This window comes from Megachile rotundata, chromosome 13, assembly GCF_050947335.1.
Source record: "Megachile rotundata isolate GNS110a chromosome 13, iyMegRotu1, whole genome shotgun sequence".
In the NCBI taxonomy this organism is placed as follows: Eukaryota; Metazoa; Arthropoda; class Insecta; order Hymenoptera; family Megachilidae; genus Megachile; species Megachile rotundata.
This window is the reverse complement of record NC_134995.1, coordinates 5,760,140-5,782,273: the sequence shown is the minus strand read 5'-3', so window position 1 is coordinate 5,782,273 and position 22,134 is coordinate 5,760,140. Positions and strand designations below refer to the sequence as shown.

At 35.1% G+C, this 22,134-nt stretch overlaps 1 protein-coding gene across 9 annotated transcripts in view; it reads left to right on the top strand.

The window, feature by feature from the left end:
• The window catches only part of LOC100879998 (bruno 3), a 465,868-nt gene extending 444,066 nt beyond the window's left edge, over window positions 1-21,802 (top strand). For 8 of the 9 annotated variants that reach the window (XM_076539338.1, XM_076539340.1, XM_076539334.1 and 5 more), the window contains one exon: window positions 591-21,802. The gene's annotated coding sequence lies outside the window, so the exon portion shown is untranslated. The remainder of the gene's footprint in view (window positions 1-590) is intronic. The other variant, XM_076539333.1, reaches the window with a different exon arrangement.
• The last annotated feature ends 332 nt before the right edge of the window (window positions 21,803-22,134 follow it).

Genomic DNA, 22,134 nt, shown 5'->3' with positions numbered 1-22,134 from the left:
ATTTATTGAAGGTCCTTAAATTTTTAATATTGCAATTTAATATTACAGTTCATTATTATAATTTAATATTATACTTGAATATTACAATTCAATATCATAATTTAATATTATAATTGAATGTCACAATTGAATGTTACAATTTAATATTAGAATTCAGTATCAAAATATGATATTTTAATTTAATGTCATAATTGAATATTGCAATTCAATATTACAGTTCATTATTATAATTGAATATTACAATTGAATATCATAATTTAATGTTATAATTGAGTGTCACAATTTAATATTAGAATTCAGTATCAAAATTTGATATTTTAATTTAATGTCATAATTGAATATTGCAATTTAATATTACAGTTCATTATTATAATTGAATATTATACTTGAATATTACAATCTGATGTTATAATCCAATATCACAATTGAATATTAGAATTCAGTATTATAATTTAATATTACAAATCAATGTTAAACTTTCATATTAAATTTTAATATCCTAATTGAATATAACAATGTAGTATAATAATACTAAATTCGAATATTATACTATTAAGAAAGTAAAAAGTATCGACGATTTCTAATTACAGATGTCGTACAAGAACACGGGCTCATTGAACGCTCGACGATCAGAAGTGACGAGTTTGAATCACCGTTACAACGCTCTCCACTATAATAACCTAGTATACTAGTTAGGTAATTAATTAGAGGATAAAAAAGTCAGTAGACCGACTTCGCCGGCAGCCACGCGGCGATGACGAAGAGGCTGATGCTAAAAAAAAGAAAAGAAAAAAAAAACATTGGATATTCAGCACTGAACCCAGTCCGAGTAGGATTCACGCTTCAGAGTTCTCGGATGCTCGGATAGAACGAATTATCTGCTAGAAACGCATCAATTATTCCATTCTCTCCATTTTTCTTTTCTTGCGTTCCTATCCTCTACGCATCTTCTTTCTTCATCCTTCGATCCCTACTGCCAAGCGAGAATCGTATCAAAATGGCGAAAACTTTCTCAACCTTCCTTCCTGTTTTTCTTCGACCTAGCGCTATCCGAGAATCCGATCATCCGGGAAACCTAACGTCGAGAGGCTAAGAATCTCTCGATCGAGTTATCGTTCCGACGACACGCTAACTCCTAGTTTGATAATCACGATGAACGTTCAAGACGGGTGACTTTGCAACAATAACCAAAGAAATACTCTTAGTTCCTGATACGCAACGGCATGGCGATGGATCGCCGACCGACTGTTGATACAAAAGTTAACTATTACTGCGATTCGATCCAATAGAACACGAGAGAAACAGATACCCTCCTCAGATTCTTTAGGAAACAACAGCTACTATCGAGCTACATTCGTTTCACGAGCTAAACTCCGGCTTTAGTTTCGAACGCAGAATTCCACGAATCCGACATTAAACGTGTCTCAACTCTGGTCCGAGAACGCGCGATAAATATCGATGTATCGACGTCGAATCGTTAGGATCTTCGATGGTCCTCGTCAGGACAGACCGCGACGGCAAGTGCCGTCTCTCCTAACGCAAACTTGTCAATCACGTATACAGGGTGCTCGTCTCACGCAACGTCTAAAAAAAAAACAAGGAAAAAAAGGAATTTCTGAAAGAGACTACGTATGGAACACGAGAAACACGTTTACATGCGTATACATGTCGGTGTATACATATATAGTATATAGTCCGGTGAGATGGCAAGCGAACCAAAATAGGATCCGCAATTGTATCCGGCTACCGTCTCGTCGGACGTATACGTATACGCGCGCACATACACGCATGCACACATGCACAACACGCGCATACATTCATTATACACGTATGTAATTCGTGTGAAATTGTGGAATTATCAGTGCCGACCCAACATCCGCGGGTTTATCGGTTCTCCTTAAGTTTAAGGTTTGAAAACGCATAGGTCCGTGCTGTAGGTTTTATATAATACATATACGACATTTAAAGGGATCGTCAGTGCCGTGTCAAAGTGGATGTCATCTTGGAGTCCGGTCGTCCGCGCTACGGCGCTCGTTTACATTATGTAACGTTTTATTATTATTATTATTATTATTATTAGCCTTATCATCATCATTATTATTATTAAGTACGATTTATTGAGTGAAGAGAGCGAACGAATTTCCGGCCGAATCTATCGGGGTTCCTTTTCCAAATCGATCAGGATCAAGATCATGTCGAGGCTCGATGATTCACGAGTACGTTCTTGTTTGACTGACCGGACACGCATCGCCCGAGAAATGTCAACTAGGCTGTGATTATTCAAACAAAACAAAAAAACAAGGGGGTGAATGCTATGACGACCTTGGGAAGCCCTCTTACGCAGAATGTTTTTGTCTATTCGATTGCGACGGGGGGTAAATAATGCTAAACGATTGCCTGAATCTGAATGCCTTTTAGTTCGAGCTTTGTTTATATCTAGTCTGCGTCTAGTCATTTTTACGTGTTCCATTATTGTTTGCTGACAGACGATTTCTGATCAGATATTTATTTAATATTTATGATAATATTTAGAAGACGGTGCTTTTCGTCTGTTTTGTGGAGTTAGGTTCTTTAGTCGGAATTCATCAAGTACTTAAATAGTTATAGTTTCAAGGTTCGAGAGCGAATCATGTGCAATCCGTAATTTTGTTGTGAATTTTGATACAGAATTTTAGTAGATTGGTGCATTGTAGGCCTATGGACAGAAAATAGAGTGGGAGGGAGACCACTTGTTTTTGGGAGGTTTACAAATTTCTTCATTTTTGCATTTCCTAACTAATTTCAAAATTTCTAGCTTCTCATATTTTCTCAAAATTCCAAAATTGCCAAACCCTTAAATATCGAATTTCTAAATATTAAAAATCGAAAGTTCTCATTTTCCTAAATTCACAAACTTTCCATTCCCAAATTCTCAAATTACGAAATTTTCAATTCCGCAAATCTCAAAATTTTCAATTCCCTAAATCATCAAATTTTGAATTCCTCAAATTCCCAAATTTTCAATTCCCCAATTTCCCAAATTTTCAATTCTCTAAACCCTCAAATTTTCAATCCTTCAAAACTCCAAATTTTCAATTTTTAAAATCCCCAAATTTTCAATTCCCCAAATTCCCCAAATTTTCAATTCTCTAAACTCTCAAATCTCCAATTCCTTAGAACTCCAAATTTTCAATTCTTAAAATCCCTAAATTTTCAATTTCTGAAATCCCCAAATTATCAATTCCCCAAATCCTCAAACTCTCAAATTTTCACTTCCCCAAATCCCCAAATTTTCAATTCCTCAAACGAATTCTAAAATTTCTATACTTTCAAAAATTTCTAAACTCCTCCAAAAACCAAGAAGACCCCTACTTCTCTTCTTTAGGAAAGTCTACCATGCACCCCATAATAAATTAATTTATCCGCGTAGCTACAATTCACTGAAAACACTTGGTACCTTACGTTGTTTCTTTTTATTTCCTTATAGAAATATTGTTCGAAGTTTTTGTTAGCGTTGTTTGTTATCACGATTGATTTATAATTTTTCAAGCAATGATCGGTGAAACCGAGATCGAACGTATGTAGCATTTCCGTTCGGAGTTCACGGAATTTGGTGGTCGATGCCACAATTCTACGTGAATAACAGTGCACGGTACTTATATGACCATTGCATATTTTTTTAAGCACGATAAACCAAAAAAAAAAACACTCGGACGTTTAACGAGCGATGCCCGGTCGAATCGCAAGGTAATCGAACGAGCTCCGATTTGCGAAAACGATCGCGAGCAAAAGGGCAGCGATGGAACGTGGATAGATAACGGGGACAGATACAATAGGTGAGATGAGAGTAATTAGAACGATGCGAAACACATAAGGGTTAGGCTAGAGAGCTAGTGTAGGCGAGCGATGGAACGGAGAGGAAACTCTGATCTAGCAAAAATAATCAACCAAAGTACCAACAACTATTCTATATAAATATATAAATATGAATTATTAAAGAGGAAGTATATAAATATATAAATATAAATACTATAAATATGGAATATAATATGAAATATAAATAATGAAATATAATATATAAATAAAGCGAATGAATAAATAAATGAGTATAATATACATATATACGTGTACGATGCACACATCTGTATGCATATATATGTATATGTATATATTGATCGAAGGAAACTAGAGACTTAGTAAATTATTATAGTTTAGCTAAATTAACACGAAATAAATTATTAGTTCGAGGGACGGGTAAACGGGGAGGATCGGCTCTAGTCTGGCGCAAGTTTATGAAGCGAGTAAAAGCTATCGCAAATTTATACGCTAATTAAATTAATATATATAATTGCTACAGATACGTAAATATGTAACTGAGTATATTATGTACGCATATACATATACGTCTGTATATACGTCTGAACGTATAATGTTCATATGAGTGTAACAACCATATGCATATGATTACAATAGACGTATATATAGAACATATGAATATACGTATGAATATGCGTATGACTATTATATTCATACATGCATATGATTATAATATATATATGCGTACGTACATATATTCATTTATGTATTTATATATGCACATATAAATAATGTACTTATATTTTAGTAACAGGCAACCCTTCTTCTTGCTTTACCAACTGTTTGTAAATTTATTGCCTGTTCGCACACTCTGACAGACACACAACACACGCGCATCATGCAAACACTATTGCAAATTCACGTAATTATTAATGTAAAAAAATGTGATACATACGTGTATGTGGTTCACGTATGTAAACGTGGTGGGCGCATACAAGTAAAGTAATGAAGTTGAAACCGAAAGGAGGGGGTGTGCTATAAATTCCTCTCCCTTGACGAGCTCGAATGGCTTGCTAGTTATTGACGATATGAAATACTATTATATTATACACGAAAAAGGAGAAACCAATTAGTACTAATAAATAACAATAATAATAACGATACTTTATAGGACGTATACATAATTTATACTACACGGTAAACATACGTATATTATACATAATATATATTCTTGTCAGTTTTAGGGAAGCTAAAAACCGTCTATACTGGTGCGTACACAATCCGTGCACACACTCTCTGGTATACACGTGCACGTGCGTGTGCACGTACGAGCGCTTAGACCAATGTAATCAGAAACGCGGGCGTAGATTCGTAACGTTGAAAGAAAAAAGTAGAAGTCTATTGTAACGCTTAAACTCGAGATCTTTGCCACGTTGTACCGGTGCACGTCCAAGCAAACTATCGATTGTCGGAAATTGAGATCTCGCTGAGGCAAGAACGCGACGACGATTCCGCGGCGTTAACGGATGAAATCTGTTACGCAAATCGACTCTGTTCGTAAAAGCAAATATAAGAGAAGTACACCGGCATTAACGCGATCGTGTTTGCCAAACCGTGGTCCAATCAGAGACCATAAGAGCAATCGCGAAGCGGAAAGCCTGGCTACGCACGCATTGATCCAGCCGCATATAGGGACACGAGCGTAAACACAATTAGGAAATGCGTGTCTATCTTTACCGGGCTGATGTATCACACGAACGATCTACAGAGGGTGTTTGCGGCCGTGCAACCTGCAGATGAACGTTTCATTTCTCATGGTATTGTGCATGCCTCTCGGTACACGTTGGGCAAAGACGATTAGCGGACAAGCTGAGCGGATTAGACTCGGCTAGATGGCCGTCTACGAGTTTCCTATTCCGAAGACCAGTTCGTTGATCTCTCCGCTGAAATCGAATCGACGCATTCCATTTTCGAGATCATTATGGGTAGACGAGTACCATGCACACATGTTCCCCGCGTGTTAGTTTCGTTTCTCTTCATACGACACATCGTTAACTCTGATTTCTACGATTCGTTCACAGAACAATTCATTTTCATACTCGTCCGTTGAACATGAGTTCCAAATCAAATTACACCGTGTATATCATGCGATACAGTTTAGAGAATGTTAGGCAGCCACGGTGATAACACGTACATACAAACACACGCACACACAGGTACACATAGATACATGCGCATGCATCAAATACAAAGAAAGAGAAAAAGATTGAGAAAGACATGTATACTGGTAAAAGCTTGTATGCAAGCACCAATTGATAATATCACTACGATCTAAGCTTTTTAATGTTTAACAGTACTAATAGCGAATATCAAGGTACACAACCTATCCTAATAAAAAAAATACCATAATAATATTGTAATGATTTATAGTTACATAAATTCATATAAATATAAAGTATATACATATTATATATAAATATATATATAAATGTATAAATTCGAGGATAACGACAATTGTAAACAAACCAAAAGCAAAAAAATACAACTATTTTATCCAACAAAGTTTTTGCTACAACCGAAGCAGTATGCATCTTGCTGTGGAGTAAATGAGACTTAAAAGGTGAAAAAGGAGATAAAATATTCTTAGCTCTAAGGACAAGAAGATGATAAATGATAATAGTAAATCCGTGAGGATCAGCTTCGAATTTATTTTTACATGACCTGATGTAATGCTGAGACGAATTCGCTGCTCGCTAATTAAATGTTCCGAATTCTGCTCGAGAAGCGACTAGCTCGCGAATTGAAAGGAAAAACAAAAGCAAGTGAAATTCAAGCGTCACTGACAGCGCGCTCGAGTATCGAGAGTTTTTCTGTTAATTTCCGTTCGACTTGAACCTAAGAATCTTTTCGCGAACTCTCGGGGCTGCAGTTTTTATCGATGAAGTTCGTTGAAACCGTAAAATTGGTACTCGTGGTCGTCGTTGTCCAACGGAACTGACGACCGTCAAAATTACATGGAAGATCTTAACGGAGCTGTTCGCGCGCCACGAGACGAGTTCTGAAAAAGAATGGAGAAACAAGGCTCTCAAATTTCTGGGACTCGTCCCGCGGTTATGAATTCTTCGCGGTCTCCTGTAATTTTTACGGTAGCCACGGGGACACGCAGGAAAATTCGATGGGAAACGGGAACGAGTATCCTCCGCTCTCGAATCTAATACTAACCTTAATAATAATAATAATAACGATCAAACATCTCATGTAAACATACTAGCATTTTACCACCGTACTCGCACACAAAAGATAAAGAAGTAAAAAAAAACAGCCAAAATTATCAACCCTCTCGACACTGCTGTACCGCGTCATCGATCCAAATTTTACGTGGGATTACATTGGATTCAAGTCACGCGCGCCGCGACCTGATATCCGGTAGCCGTGGTGTCGGTGATACTAGGAAACAGGGTATGTTTTTGCAATTATTTGCATAACTTGTAAAGAACTAGCAAACAATATAAAAGAACAAAATAAAAAAATAAACGAACACACACGACCGGTTTTACACATATGACACATACACATACACACATTACACACGCAAAATGTACAAGCATCGTTAACGATTGTATACACAGTACACTTGTATACTCTATACATATGTACACACACGTATATACACACACGTTCACGTATGCACGCACACGCGCGTGGTTTTCAGTACATTCTTATAGGTAACACGTGACACACGCGTTTGAGCGTGGAGCGGGGCTAAACATTTAACTAATCGTACTATCTTTATCTGTATGAATATTAAACTAAATACCATCGTAGGCTTTAAGCGCGATCATTTAAGGTTTACCAGAGTTCAGATCCGAATTTCATCGTCATCGTCGTCGTTACGGTTTCGAAGAGAATCTAACGGTGCTCGCGGGTCGCGTCTTTTTCGTACTATATTTGAATCGATGCGAAATGTGGCGAATGGGACAAATGGGCAACGTGGGATTTTACGTGTAAGAGTAAGTCGAACAGCTAGCAGGTTAGTTTTCGGGAAAATTGCACTTAGTACTTTGCATAATACTTTGAATTTTTAAACAAAAATTTTTTTCTGTATTTATCAGAGGAATTTTTATGCTTCGACATTTTAATAAGAATTTATCAAGGATTGAATTTTTTATAATTACAAATATGTAATTGAGCTAAAATGATTGAATTCGTTGCATGATTTATTGAAATGTTCTCTTTTCGAAATTGAAATAAAACATGAACTTTTATGATCGTATAAAATTCGAAATTTTAATAAAAATGTATGAAGAGTTGAATTTTAATAAATAAATTTTATTTAACCTTTCGTTGCATGATCTAAATGTTGGAAAAAGATATCTTTTCTATATTTAAATAAAAAAATGGAAACTTTTGTTTATGCAGAATTTACAATTTTAGTAACAATTTATCGAGGGTTAATGACTTTTTAATGAATAATTTTCCATACAGATTTTTGTATTTGTATAGAATTTAAAATTTCAATAACAGTTGGTTAAAAAATTTTTCTATAAAGAATTTGAAAATGTATTTTGTATTCATCGAAAATTTACATTTTGAGGAGCTGTAATAAAAAAGTAAAACGTTGTTAATAATTTCCACAAGTAAACTGATGATTATTTAAAAATAAAGTAATCATAAAAATATGGTTAAAAGTAATTTTTTACTAACACAAAAATCTCCACTTATAAAAGTTTTTAAGTAAATTTAAATCTTCCTGAAAATTAAGCTTCTTTTTCTTGTAGGAATTTTATTCGTACACATATCCACGTGTCCAATGTACCATTTTCTCTCCACATTTCGTACCGAGCACGTAGGAAACTAATGAAAGTTAACTTTTACATAGGAATACTTTCTCCTTTTAAAACAAAAGACGTTCAAATTTCGCGCCAAAGACGGGACGCGTGAGGAACTGTACATAACGTCACGTTCGTCATCTCGACGTCAGGTGAATCAATGCACTCGTTTCTCCTTCCCTTTAATTGCATTTTTTCGGCTTCTCTGTATCCTTTTCACCTGACAAAACACAAACAGTGATCACTTTCTCGACACTCTGATGCGCTCGCGCGCGCGCGTATGCCAGACACGAAGTGGAGCAAATTATAGGGGAATTAGTTGAAATCGTACTCTCTAAACATAGATTCGCGGTTACTTAACGGTTAAAGACGGTTTAAAAATAATGGGTGAAAACGGCGTTACTTCAGACGAGTTCAAGCAGACCGATGTCAATTCCTTCAGGTACGCTTATATGCGTTATCGCGACAAAAAAAAAGACGCGAGCATTCGGTTTTTTCTAACGTACCAAATCGATGTCTTTTTCCATTTTGCGACTGTATTAATGTTAGAATCGGCACACGATCGTTGTAGTCGTTGGTCATCCAAAATTATCGTTAGTACGTTCGTTCGAGTTCGTATTAGGTACGAAAAAAAATCAAAAGAGAAGAACAAACAAAAAAAAGATGAGGGAGAGAGAGAATAATAATAATAATAATAATCTCACGGTATCTTGTATATTTACCCGGCCACATTTCGATCGACTATCCGGGACCAATCATACTTTCCGACTCGAAACAACGCGTTTCCTAGTTCTGCCGTTCGGTATGCAAGAAATTTCTTAGGCAAATACACATACCGTTTTAGATAGCGTAACGTTCACTTCTCTTTCTGTTCGACATTTCAATGGTACCCGTCTTGGACCAACGACGCACAGGCTCATGGAAGGAAAAAAAATAGATACAACAACAAACAAAAAAACGTGCAGAAGAATAAGGCTTTTTGGAACGCGTGGATGATTCGTATTCAACTAGCTCGATCGTTGGATCGATCGAGGAACGCAAAGAGTCTTCTTCCTCCGTGCGAAACGAACCAGGGATCTAAAAACCTGCTTCAAGGTTTATTCGATTAATCGCCCCCTGTTTCGGACTGAACTGAACCGTACACACCTGTTCGCTGTACTTTTGTTTAAGAAAAGCGGGGACGATGCGGATGGCACCACTTCGAACTCTTCTTCAGAATTTCCCCTACGCGTTTGCAGGGTGACTATCGAAATTCCGTTTTCCGTTTCGCCACGGAACATTCGATTTAAAAAAATACGATGGCGTCCCGGTCTACGCGAGAGTATCGAACGGAATTGTTGTTAATCGCTTATGTCGCTCTTGTATAAACGTAGAAAATCAACACGCGAACGATGTTGTTGGAGAGGCCATTTTCTTTTCGTTCGGTTAGGACTCGATGTATCAGTGTTTCTTTGGGATCGATTGGAACGTCGGATACCTTGCAAACGTGAGAACGTGCGAGCTAACGAAGGAAGGAAAGGAAACTTCGAGTACTACACGACACCCGTAAAACAAAAAGAGTATACACGAATCGTTGAAGCGAATTACGACACGTTACGAATCGTCGATTCGTGACGTCGGTTGAGTCGGTGATCGCGTTCCATTTCGATTGAACATTTGAAGATCAGCCTTTTCTTTCCGTTCCTCGCGCGGCTTTTTTAGGACGAACGGTTCGCAATTATTCGTGAACGTGTTCGGAGAGGAAGCAAGGAATTTGTGGACCTCGAGCTGGCCAAAAAGCTCGACTTTGACGGTGGTCGACGAATGAAACGTCCTCGCGCAAAATGGCTGCCGCGCTACAGAAAATTGCCGCGCGTCACGAATCGACGTTACGGAGTCGCTAGAAACGTTGCATATAGAGAATAGTTAGGCCACCTAGTCAGAAATAAACGAGGCTAAAGAGGGGGACGATTGTTCGGCGCGAGGAACGCGTAAGAAATTTTGAAAGACGTAAAATTGATTAGCAAGATGTGTATATACACGCGTATGGAGACCTACGCGCACCGTAGGTATGTACATATATGTATATGTATGAGGGTGTGCGTGTGCGTATATGTGTATATATACACACACATACGAGTTCTTGCGAAAACGTTTAAATTAGGAGTTTGAGATGAAAAAAAATTTGCATATAGCATAGTTTTATATAGCGTGCCATCTATGCGTGTAAGCAAAATGATATACATAAACAATTACTATGGTTATCGCTAACATGTAAGGTTATTAACAAAAATGAAGTATAAACAAAGTATGCACTATAATCACTTATACCAGGGGAGGAAGGGATGAAAAGAAAAAATGAAGCGAAAAGGTGGAAGCACATTACAAGAAACGCACTTGCAGTGCTGTTGAAGCGAAGAGATATAAATATTATATATCGCGCGCGTATATGATTGATTTAGGGATAAATAAACACGTTGAGACGAGGCGTGTGATGGATCGAGAGAAAGAGAGGGAGAGAAAGGGAACAGAGAGAAAAAGAGAGAGAGAGAGTGTGCGATACAGTAAAAGTTATTTAACAGACAGAACATATTTTAAATAATTAATCGCCAAACGATAAGTTTTTAACTCTAACTCTTAGCGCGTAAGGTCGAGATAATATACGAAATAAAACAAATATAAATATAAATATATATATATATATATGTATATGTATATATATACATATATATATATATTATATATACATACATACTTAATGATTGAAAGTCGACTCTAAAATTAAATGTAAACCGAAAGCATACTTATAAAAAGCCGCGCGCGGGTAGACATCGAGACATTACTTGAATTACAAAGGATCTCAAGAGATTTTGGGGGAAAATTTAGAGCGCTAGTGAAACCTCGAGTTTTCTTGCTCGATTGTTTGCTTCGAACGTTTACGCACGATCGAACTCTTCTTCAAATTATTTTTAAAGGTTCAATTTAAATTTACCGATTCTTTTTAGCGCGCTGGACACCTATTGTGGTCACGCATGCAGCTGTTCTCTAACGTGTCATTTAATTGAATAATGTAGGGGCGCAATATGATTGTCATTTACCGGGCACTTGTATAATGTACCGTTGTTTTAATTGACGCGATTTGATTGACAATATATTTTTCTTTTCTGTGTTTAACACTTTGAGTACCACGGCTGTATTGAAATTGTAGGCTTTCTCATAATTTTGGGGAGAATTTTAGGTATTTGATGAAAGTGTTGGGTAATTCAAGTTTGGTGGTGTGTATACTGAAGATCAGTAGATTCAAAACTTTTCACGTTTCCAAATTGGGAATTTCCAAATTTTCAAATTTTCAAATTTTCAAATTTTCAAATTTTCAAATTTTCTAGTTCTCAAATTCCCAAATTCTCAAAATTTCCAAATCTCAAACTTCCAAATTTCCAAATTCTCTAAATTTCCAAATCTTAAAATCCCAACTTTCTCAAACTCCCAAATTCTCATATTCCCAAATTCTCAAACTCCCCAACTTCTCAAATTCCCAAGTTTTCAAAATTTCAATATCTAAAAATTTCCAAATTTCTCTATTCCTTAAATTTTCTAAATTCTCAAATCCCCAAATCCTAAAATTATCAACACCTCAAGTTCCTAAATTTCCTAATTTCTAAATTTCTGTCTAAAAATTTGAAATTAAAAAATTTAGAAATGTAATGCAATATAAATTGTTATAATGTAAAGAGAATATATTTTACCTAATTTGAACCTAAATATGCCACACAAACTTTTCCGAATTTTGTCAAATTTTTTAACCTTCATTCGACTAAAATAAAAGGAAAAGCAGATACGTCACCCAAATATATTTAATGTGGCGCTTAAAGTGTTAAAAATAGAAACTGCATTATGTTTGTCATTTTTGGACCCACAAAACAGAATATTGTGCCAACGATAAATCTTCCAAATGAATTTTCACATTGAACGCGAATCAGCTATCGCAGCATAAGACAATATTAGGGTATAGGGGAAAACTGTTTGTCCCCAGACAAACATACGTAACAATTTGTCTTTCGCAAGTCTTAAATATTGTTTCATTCATTTCGAAGTGTGTTCACGTTGAATTAAAGTAATTGTGATAACGTCAGAAATGATCTTCAAAATTTGGTAAAAATTCAAGTTTTTGTGAAAATACGAAAGAAATTTAACCCTTGACTGCTACGTGGTGTTAAAATCAGAATCGATAATTAAAATTTGGTAAATAGACCAATGTGTCTAGAATAGATCAAAGTAATAATATTTTATATATTGTATAAAATGTTATTAATAATATAAAACTATTAATAATAATATCATTAATGATATTTTATAGAAATAATACTTTATTTATAGCATTGTTTGAAAAGTCGCTTGTTCACGTTATTTTATATCCTTGCTTGTTTATACCCTTCGCTACATCAAATTTCAAACAAGTTACATAAAATGATATGATACAAATTTGTTGTATTTCATCAAACATAATGATTTACAATTTTTTGGACCATTAATGCAATCAAACACGTTTCTCAGTTTTTCGAATTACAGTTATAAATTTTTATAAAAAGGTCGCTGTATTACTTTTTCAAACATTTTCAATAATTATATCTGATCCTCACTTTTCTTTAAAAATGAAAATTTTTTACCATTTACAAATAAAAAAAATGCCATGAATAATAAAATTCTTTACCATCTTCAATATTTATTCGTAACTTAAATCTGTTTTCTGTAAAATTGTCACAGACTGTAAACGCATTTGTCGTATTTAACAATTACGTTAATGTATCAGTGAATACAATAAATAGTGTACGTCTTTCGCAGTCAAAGGGTTAATTTTTCTTCTGGGTTGTTAGAAGAAAAACAAGCGACAGTGGGAGTGGCTCGGTTCTTGGAAATCGTAATGTGCCCCTTCAGCGCCTGCTCAGAATGCAACAGTTGGCTAACAAGTGGCTGTTTCACACGAAACGCGTTCAAATCACCGAACGAAATAAATCCGAAAGCGTTTTCAAGACGAAATTGCATCTGAACTTTTTCACCATTCTTTGTCCCAAATAAAATATTTCTATCAATTACGGCTTCAAACGTGACCTAACCTCAATATTCTTTTGTCGTTGTTCTGCATCTTATCGCCTGTTTAAGTTAAACTTAAATTTAGGTTAATAAAACCTGAGTTACATTTAAGTTTATACACTTAAATTAAACTTAAATTTAAGTTTTACTTAAACTTGGATAAGACTTAGGCAAAATTTAAATTTGTTGTATTTAAATTTGAATGAGACTTGGGCAAAATTTAAATTTAAGTTGTACTTAAGCTTGGCTGAAACATAAATTAAACTGAAACCTTGGTTTCACTCGAACTTAGGTGAAACTTACATTTAAATTACACTTAAGTTGCGATGAAACTTTAACTTAGGTGAAACTTAAATTTAAGTTATACTTGCATGATTAAAATTTTGACTTGAGTAAAACTTAAATTAAACTTGATCATAGGTTAAATTTAAGCTTCAGTTAAACTTAAGTTAACTCGAATTTAAATCACGCGTCAACTTACGTTAAACTTCAGTTAAACTTAAACTACCTTTGATAAAATTCCAGCATTCGTTATTCCGAAAGATAGTTATAATTTTTTAAATAATTTTAAATAAAATATCTCACTGCACGATTATTAAAATGTGTAAATGCGCGTGTTAATAGATTTTACATAAAAAAACTGTTAATTTTAATAAACTTCATGCGTTATTTGCAAACACGTTTCTTTCATGAACAAAAATGTTCTTATCTTCTACAAAAAAGTTCACCTTGCAAACTTCACTTGTCAAAATACTCGAATGTGACTATACGGATGTTCATGCTTTTATTATATTACAAGTCTGCAAAATATAAATAAATCAAATCTATGAAATCCACGGTACATAGATTTTGCAGACTTAACCCACTTATGATAAAAGTGAGGCAACTTCATTTTTACCAAAATTTAATTTACACTTTCTAATCATACAATACGAAAAAAAAGACAACTAGAGAAATACAGGACATTTTTTCTTACGAAATGGAGTTTCGCTACAAAATGGCGGAAATAAATGAACCGTGAGTTACCGTATAAAGGAGACATTTTGAGATTGCTATATGCATGGATCACACTTCAGTGCTTTTCTGTACAGACGACAGTTGCAAGAGATGCGTGTAACATAGTTAAGAAGTTAGCCTAAGGAAAAGGGGAGAATAGTCACGCCCAGAACGTACCGTCCAGAAAATTATGGAATTTCGTTATACGTTTGCCCGATAGTTTTTCAACGGCTGCAAAGGTTTAACGACGTTAGAGCTAGCAGCGGTATCTACCGATAACTTATTATAGATCAATTTCACTAGCTTCTTTCTCGAAGGAATCGTGGCAGGCTTAAGAACGAAACGATATTATGTACTTACTTAGGTGCGTGTATCGTGCAACTGTCGTGTGTTTCTTTAAATAATCGGACATGTTTCACGTACCACGATGGTGTACTAGCAATTTTGAGACTGACACATACACCGTACACGAACATCATCACGATTGTTTAATTAGGATCGAAGTCTGAGAATCTAGTCACACACCTGAATCTAGTCGAATCTCGTAGATCTCATAATTTATTATTGATGTTACTAAAGTTTACAGGAGATTGGTGTTTTCTTTTGCTTTCATTAGTGTAGCAGGATTTGGGAACTTGTGTACTGCGCTCTTAGCATACGAAGGTGAAATAATTTTTAGAAAAAGTTCATTTTATTTTGTACCCTTTACTGGTATAATTAGACTTGGCAAATTATATTTCCAGAAATCGGTGGCAAAAAGCTTCAAATTTTCAGATTTAACAATTTTGTGCATTCTGAAATATCTTTTTGCAAATCCTTGATTTTTGAAATTTTTACACTAATAAATTTTTTAATTAGAAAAATTAAATTTGCAAACTTACATAATTCCCAACTTTATACATTTTTTTACAAATTCAATTTTCAAATTCTTCAACTCTTAAATCTTTTAATTCCCGAATTCCTAATGTTCTGGAATTTTTGAATTTTCAAACTTTATATTTCAAAATTTTCAAAAATCTGGTTTATCAAATTTTCCAAATTCCGAGATCTTTAGATTTCCAAAATTTTTTAATTTTTAAAATTCTCAAATTTTCAAATCAAGACTAAAAATTCTCTAATTTTCAAATTCTTAAATACTCAAATTTTCTAAATTTTCAAATTCTCACAGCTTCATACTTCAAAAATCGCAAATTCCTAAATTCCCAAATCAACAAATTCATAGATTTTTAAAGTCTCAAATTCCTAAATTCCCAAATCAACAAATTCCAAAATTCCTAAATTTTTAAATTATTGAACCTCTAAATTTTCAAAATTATTCAATCTTCAAATTTCCAAATTTCAAAATCTTCTTAACATTAAATTTACAAATCCCCAAATTTTCCTAAATTTCCAAAATTTCTAAAATTCCTAGAAGTTTCGAAAACCCCGAAACTTCTCAAATATCTACAATTTCAAAATTTCCGAATTCCCGAATGTCCATATTCCTAAATCCCATATCTCCAAATTCTAACCCCATATGACTTTTCTGAAAGCTGTTACTTCGTATCACAACTCGCAGTAAATCACCCTAAAAAAATCCCCAAATATCAATCTACGTTAACGCTCAATTACCTACAAGAAATATATCTTTTAACTTCAAGTTAAATCTTTTAACTCCACCTTAGTATGCTAAGAGTTAGTTCCATCTTTTGATCGAATGACGGTTCGAACATAACCCAAAGCATCTATACAAGGAATAGTTTATTTCCATTTGTGTTTCCCTCTAATTTTCCCCATTTTCAACGAGATTTCGCTCCATAAATCGAGCAGATATCCGATCGACGACGTCGAGCACGACGTTTCACTCGCGTTCTGGTGTTAAGGTTCGCTTTTAACCGCTGGATCACTCCAAAGGCGACTTGACTGCATCCCGTGCTCGAGGCTAACACAATGTAGAATTTTTTAACTGTATTTACGACTATAACCTAACCTGTATATTTTTACATATTTAAATATAGGGAAAGAATCCGGGGGTTGACGCGAGAGGTGCGAAGGCGAATCGGGTACCGAGCTAAAAAAAGAGAAAAGACACGAGCACACAATGAGGTACATAGGAAGCAAACAAACAATTAGATACACGTACACGCAAGTATTATACCTCGATAATGTTAAAGATCGAACACACGTTATATACATTTTTACAACACGTACACTACACGCGCGCACGCATCCGCAATGAAGAGAAACACGGGATCTTGCCTTCAGAGAAGGGATAAATATTATACAGATATCGTGAAGCGGAATCAGTTTTATTGTTGATTTCAGAGTGGCATACAATAAAATTTTGTAAACGACGGCCCTTGACGTCCTCTCGCATCCGGGGCCCGAAAACGTTGCGTAGTATAATCAAACACCGATATACAATGCAAGTTTTTCCTCGGCCGTGTCACGGACCTCGAGGTCTTCGGGATCGCCGGAAGTGTGATATACAGTTCCGTTATGGCTGAAGATGGACAGAACAGAAGCGATTCCGAATACTCGTCGATGTCCGTCCGGGCCCGAAAAGAATTTGTACATAAAGTTGCAACCGTGGCACACTGGGTGTGCGGTAAATGCCGGTGCACACGTAATGTCCTACATAGCGAAGTACTAAACTATATAGTGCATGGAAATAATAAAACGTTCGCTGCACCTGTGGGACGCGTCTTCTTGGAACGCCCTCCCCCTTTTTCCCCTTGACGACGAATCTCGCCCTTAATGCCGCGATTCTCGCTTGCAAGTTACTCGTGTGCGGACCGATGTTTTGCAAATAATATTCTTTTGCATTAATATTCGTATACACTTGCATACAATGTGTTCGTTATACACAGTTATGACTTTTGGACGATTATTACGAGTCGAGTTCTGTAACTTTTCCTTTGGAAGCTCTTTTATTTTCATTAGATTCGTATTGCATACAATATGAAGTACTTACGCCTGGAAACAATGGTCTTATACTTCTACTATTCGGTCCATGTTTAGATTCAATTATAGCATGGTGCAACTTATTCTGAAGCCTTCACTAAATTAAATTCACTTTGTATGTTTATTTTCATTATATCCATATTTTCCATACTTTTCAAACTATATTTAGAGAATGTTATCGACTAGATTCGGTATGAAACTTAAAGATTTGTTTTTGTTTTTCTGTGACCCTTCTCTTATTATATAATCCAATCTTATGAAGATTGAAGATATTCTTTATTTCCCTCATGTCATAGTTATTTATATAATAAGTAGTGTGGACGTATTCGAGATGTTTAAGTTTCCATCGTTCAAATTTAAATAGTGAGTCAGTAACATTTGATTTTTATTTTATGACAAAAATAGCATTGGACAAGTATTTAATATAACTTCATGGAAAAATATTACCAAAAAAAATTCACGAATTTGAATGTCACAGTATACCTGTTTCTAACATTTAAAACTTGTAAAAGTTTTCAATTTAGAGCATGCATAAAATCCAAAAATCTAATTTTTTATATAACCGTATAAAAAAGCTAGCTGAGTGCTATTTTTCTCTTATATTGACAGTTATTTAGTGCTCTAAAATCAATATACTAATCACCGTTACTTTTCTCATTGATTTTTATAACAAATTGATTACACAACGGAAAAACAATATTTACTGAAAATTTTGAATTAATAAAAGTCCATCGTCCATATGTGATGAACAGATGCAACGTTCACGCTACAAAATGGAGCATCGTGTCACAATTTTCGTTTCAAGAAACAAACATCTCATAATTTTTGTATATTGAAAATTATTTCAAAATCCAACATTTTTATATCTTAGCGGTTTCTTTCGAAATTGTATCTCAACTGTTTCGAAACGCTGTATCCAAGTGTACTTTAGTTTCAATAAATTAAATCGTTCGTTTTTCCATGCTCTCTGAATGAGCGTCATTTTATGGAACAATAGAAAAGTACACGTTTTAACCCTTGGAACCACTGAGAAAATTCAAATTCAATTTTACACTTCTCACTTTCGTTCCCTAAACTTTAAGTTTTCCTTCAGAATATTTTGCAGTATACAACAATTTCAAACGAAACTTTATACTAAAACCAAGTTCAATTTTGTTTAAAGCAATTTTGTAGGTTAGGATTGACTCAGCTTTAGAGGGTTAAAAATCTAAGACTGAAAGGGATTACATCGGTTCTGTATTCGAAATTCAATTGAAAGAAAGTGAAGAGACGCAAAGAAGCGTGCGAAAAAATGATACAAACTATTTACTGTAAGTGCGACATTAATCTTTGCTGACGATGTAGAATCGTTATTATAAAATTTGTAAATTGGTCGCACGATGAATCTATTATTATCATTCTCGATTATTATTATTACTGCTACGATTATTATTATTGTTACTATTATTATCAAGGTATCGCTATTGACATCGGTAATCATTTTTAGTCCAAAAGGAAACGATTATTGTACCTATATAGAGAACTGTAAGCCGAAAGAACATGCAACGGCACACGAATAAAGTTACTGTATGCAAGTGGGTGCATGTGTGAGTGAAGGAAGAAGACCGGTAACAAAAATCGCGGGACTACGAAATCGGAAAAAGAAAGCAAACGAGAAATCGAGGCAACGTTAGATAAGGAGTAATTTATATAATGAGAGTATGATAAGCGAGGGGTGGGAGAGTTTTAGCATATCAACGCGACAAATTTTACGAAAGCATGCGCGAAACAATGATAAGATTCGCGGTTATAGAAATATTTCGATATTGTATATGTATTTAGAAAAGGGAAATTAAGAAAAAACGAGAGAATCGAGACGACTCGCGGTGGCCCGACGAGACAAAATGAAACCCAACCGGAAGATTGTAACTCGATTTTACTCGCATCCATTTTATTCTCGGAACGCGTTCGAATAACATCGTTTGAAGGATTATAGATGAGATTGTAAATAAAAAGACACGGCTTAAGTGTTTCCTGGGGCCGAGGCGACTCGTCTCGATGGAGACTTTCAAGCGCACGCAAGAAACGGCAAATGGTGGTCAATGGCGTTACGAGTGTTAATAATTTCACGGCAGGATGTAAAGTCGCTGTAAAATAAAAGTTATATCGAATCGCGATGCGATTGGTTGATCGTTGAAGCGTCCCGTCTCGAGAACTCGTTCCAAGGTTACGAAATCGACCGTTTCTACTAGCGATAGAATTGTTATTGTAAAAGTCTAACGAACGTAAGAGAGCGCAGAGGGGCGAGAACGAAAAATGGCGAGGGGAAAGGAGCGGAGAGAGAGAGAGAGATCGATAATTAAGGGGGAAAATTTGAGAAAACAGCGCGAACGGAAGATATGCCAGTTTGGATTATTATTTTCATAAGGAACGTGTAATATAAATATGTAATGTATATCAATATGACGAATTAACGGCATCATCGCGATTATGATCACGACGGTGATGACGGTTAATATTATTATTACTATTATTATGGTTATCGATTATGATTATTATGGGATGATGATGATGATGATTATTATTATTATGATTATTATTATAACAAGAAAAAAACTAATACATTATATAAAAATAAAAATAATTATACTTAACATTTACGTTAGGAAGCTAGATACATACATTCAAGCAAAAGCGAGAACGAAAAATATGAAATTATCTACATACACACGCACACATAGAAACACACACACGTACACAGAGGCACACGTACACATGTGACACGCATAACTACAGAGAATCTGGATGACATTAATTAACGTCGTACATTTATATATCAAGACTAGAACACGGTGATGTGTGCGAGAAGTAGTCGAGAGAAAGGAGGAGAACAAAAGACCGTGTGAAAGACAGAGAGAATGGGAGAGAGAATTTTTTAAGCGTACTTCGAAAGAACCTACATTTCGTCGAGGATCGTGAAGTACCGTTTTGCGTGTCGTTTGATGAAAGTTCCTTTTATCTTTCGATTGTTGACATGCAAAACTTCCCGATGCTTGTTTAACGCGACTCGCGCCTTTTCAACGGAAGCCGAATCGTTGTCTTTGAGTTCGGACGGGGACCGTTTTATTGAACTTTGTTTAGCACGGAAAACGATCGAACGAGATCGCGAAAGAAAAAGAGGACAAAGATGAGAAACAACACGTTGCTGTGTGTAAACATTTCACGAATCGGTAAACGAAGGAAGGTTCTTCGACGTTCGCATTTTCACGCCACAGACGTGTTCCTGTATTCGTCGAATAGTCCTTTTCTTTTTTCGTTTCGTTTTTAATTCTCGATTCGTTCCGTTCGTTCTTCTTTGTATTCAATCAAAAACAAAACAAACAAAAAAAAATGAAACGAGGTAAACAAACAAACTACGCCGAGCCGAAAAGTTCTCTGTACGACGTACCTTATCCCATTCGGAGCTCGCATACAGACTACATAAATTAGCTATAACGGACATGGCCATTAGCAAAGAGAATGTACCATTCAGATAGTTTATCATTAAATGAAAAAAAACGGTAATCATTATAGCTATATTAACGACATTATTTATATTATTACGCATATTATAAAGATAATTGATAACAGATACTAATCCTAGGGTGAAGTATTTCAAGGGGAGAAAATTTTGAAAAAAAAAAGATGAGACGCGACCGCAGTGTTGCGATGGCGGCGGCGACGGCGGCAGAGACGAGCCATTTCGACACGAAATGCCGTCACCGGCCAAAAAAATGAACAAAGGAAATGAATAATCCGCCAATTACTTTAACTTCGACAGTACTATTATTTGTATATGCCGAACGATTATGCCGTTTTCAGCGCAACATATTTTGGCGATACTCTTTGGTGGTATAACTCACGGTGATCATTGTCAAAGGGGGATCGGGGTTGGGGGGTAGGTAGAAGGGTTGACGGGACGAAGATAAGGGAGGTAGGAGGAAAGGAAAACAAACAAACGAACAAAATAAAAAGCAGAAGTTTCTATACTTTTTACGGAGATTGTTATAGATTAAGCGCACACTGATCAAGGCATTCGTCGCTCGGCAAAGCATAATACAATTATTAATATAAAATTTATAACAGAAATAAAATAAATGAAGTTAATAAATATGTACACTGTATAATAAACATTATTTCCTATTAATAAACGGTGGCCTTTTTATTTATCACCTAATCCAAATATTTCTATCTACCTATGCTATTTTAATATTGGAATTTTTGTAAATGGAAATTTTATATAATTGTTACTACTAGATTTACTTGAATTTAAACCTCTTATGCATAAAGTTTTTTGTTGTCCTCAGAAGTCGCTTGAAACATGATTTTAATATAAGTTCCTACACATAGCTTATTAATTATGAAGTTTAATTATTTAGTTTATGTTTTTATATGTGGGCATCATGAACATTGTATGTAGTTAATAGCAATCAAGGAAAATCAATTTATATAAATATTTCTATACGTGTCCACTATGTATAAG